General features: G+C 39.8%; 1 non-coding gene across 1 annotated transcript; it reads right to left on the bottom strand.

The window, feature by feature from the left end:
* Nucleotides 1-585: 585 nt before the first annotated feature.
* On the bottom strand, nt 586-691 carry LOC128283247 (small nucleolar RNA R71). The gene has a single exon (XR_008273588.1). It is a non-coding gene; the product is annotated as a small nucleolar RNA R71 (small nucleolar RNA).
* Nucleotides 692-2,809: the final 2,118 nt, after the last annotated feature.

The following is a 2,809-nucleotide window of genomic DNA, read 5'->3' as shown; positions in this document are numbered from 1 at the left end:
TTTTATAGTTTATGACTAGAAGAAACCCGTCGGGACCATTACTTTTTGACGAAGAAATCGATCGTACAGTTCGTAGAAACCAAAGAGAAATAAGGCACAGCTTAAGATACACGGAGAACGAGCAAGAAGACGATACTCAACCCCCAACCGAAGAGATGGCTGAAAACCAAGGCAATCAGTTACCTCCTGCAATTGCGACTAATCAAAATCCTGCTCCACGCACTATGTATGATTATGCTAAACCTTCTTTAATAGGAACTGAATCAAGCATAGTTAGACCTGCTGTTGCTGCAAATACTTTTGAATTAAAACCTAACACTATTTAAATGATACAACAATTTGTTCAGTTTGATGGTTTGCAGGATGAGGATCCCAACGCTCATTTAGCCAACTTCTTAGAATTATGCGATACATTTAAAATCAATGGCATTTATGATGATGCCATGTGTCTTCGGTTGTTTCCCTTTTCATTGAGGAGAAAAGCTAAACAGTGGTTGAACTCGTTACCAGGAGGGTCAATTACTACTTGGGAACAAATGACCGAAAAATTATTACTAAAATATTTTTTGCCGGCTAAAACGGCTAAATTACATAATGATATCTCTTCTTTTGTGCATATGGATTTAGAAACACTCTACGATGCATGAGAGAGATACAAGGACTTACTGAGAAGGTGCCCTCACCATGGGTTACCGCTTTGGCTCCAAGTACAAACATTCCACAATGGTCTGAATCCTTCGACTCGGCAAATGGTTGACGCAGCTGCTGGCGGAACCATCAACAATAAAACACCTGAAGATGCCTATGAGTTTATTGAGGAGATGTCACTGAATAACTATCAGTGGCAAGTCATGAGAACAAAGCCCACGAAAATAGCCGGGTGTATAACATTGATTCGTTCACCATGCTCTCTAATTAGGTAGAACTCTTAAATAAAAAGATTGATGGTTTTCTTAATACTTCATAGGTTCACCCAGTAATGCAGTGCGAAGCAAGTAGCGGTGGAACAAACCATTCAGAATACCAACCTTATGGCCACAGCATGGATAACGAGCAATTAAACTACATGGGTAATAATCCTCGACCTCAAAGCAATCCATATGGTAACACTTATAATGCAGGTTGGAGGAACCACCCCAATTTCTCGTGCAGCGGTCAAGGAAATCAAAGACCACAACATCCTCCGGGCTACCAACAACCACCTTACCAATAGGAAAAGAAGCCAAATCTTGAAGAGATGCTCTCAAAGCTTATATCAGTGTCAGAAACCCATTTTCAGAACACCGAGACAACACTTAAAAATCAACAAGCATCAATCCAAAGCCTCAAAACTCAGATAGGCTAGCTTTCCAAACTAATCTCCGAACGACCACAAGGTAGTTTTCCAAGTAATACCAAACCTAACCCAAGGGAACAACTCAACGCAAATAATATTCAAGATGACGAAGGAGTCGTTGAGCCTGAACCAGAACCGAGGCAAGAAATTGTAGTAAGCAAAGGTCAAGGTGAGGTAGATCAAAATGCAAATAAACCAATGATTGTTGAATATAAACCTCGTGTGCCATACCCCAACACGACAAGGAAAGACCGCTCAGATGAACAAATTGGTAAATTCCTTAAACTCTTAAAAAAATTACATATTAACTCACCGTTTATTGAAGCTCTATCGCAGATGCCAAACGCAATGAAATTTTTAAAGGAGCTTTTAGCAAATAAGCGGAAATTGGACGAGGCATCGCATGTGGAGCTAAATGCAATGTGCTTAGCTATACTAAAAAATAAGCTACCGAACAAACTAAAAGACCCAGGGAGCTTTACTATTCCTTGCTTAATTGGTAGTTTAGATGTTAATCATGTATTAGCTAATCTATGGGCTAGTATCAATGTCATGCCTTACAAAATGTTTAAGCAACTAGTTCTCAGGAAAGCCAAACAGACTAGGATGAGCATTCAATTAGCAGATAAAACTATGAGATTCCTTAGAGGTATTATTAAAGATGTGCTAGTTAAAATTGATAAATTTATATTTCCCATTGACTTTATTATTCTAGACATGGAAGAGGATAGCAACACTCCTTTAATTCTAGGAAGGCCCTTTTTAGCAACTGCTAAAACAATTATTTTTGTTGGCACAGGTGAGCTCACGCTTCGCGTAGGAGACAAAACACTCACCCTTCAAGCTTACAATTCTGACAACACATCAGAAATTAAAGGTGATCGTTTAAACCATTCTGCTAAACCTAACAATATGGTGTAACCTACTTTGCAGAAAATCAGTCTGAAGGAAGCACACGAGTTGTTCTCAAGCAATAGTAGAGGACCTGTTCATGAAGATCGAATATTAGAAATTGAGGAACTCGATGAATAGCGGACGCACAAACTAAGAACACACGATAAATCGAAATTACGCCAGAACGAGCTTGATACCTCTCCAAATCAACTTAAAGTTGGAGATAAAGTGTTGTTAGATGCTGTAGACCCCCACATTGTCACTACCACACCAAATGAAGAAATCCCTCTCACGGTACTCAGCATCTTTCCATTCAGTTCGGTGGAGGTGAGTCATCCCAAGTTCGACACTTTTAAGGTAAACAACACCCGTTTAAAACCTTATTTTCAGATTGATAGCAGGAATAAGGAGTATAAACTCCTCGAACCACCATGACCATTCACTGGAGAGGTAAGTCGAGCTTAGACTATAAATAAGCGCTTCTTGGGAGGCAACCCGAGCGTGCTTAGGACCGTGTGGAAACAGGACAAAGATTTTCCTAAAACACGGGTTGCGGTAACTCACCACGGCTGTACGATA

Source organism: Gossypium arboreum, chromosome 10 (assembly GCF_025698485.1).
Source record: "Gossypium arboreum isolate Shixiya-1 chromosome 10, ASM2569848v2, whole genome shotgun sequence".
Lineage (NCBI taxonomy): Eukaryota > Viridiplantae > Streptophyta > Magnoliopsida > Malvales > Malvaceae > Gossypium > Gossypium arboreum.
Note: the sequence above shows the minus strand (reverse complement) of the source record. Positions and strands in the feature narration are given on the sequence as shown.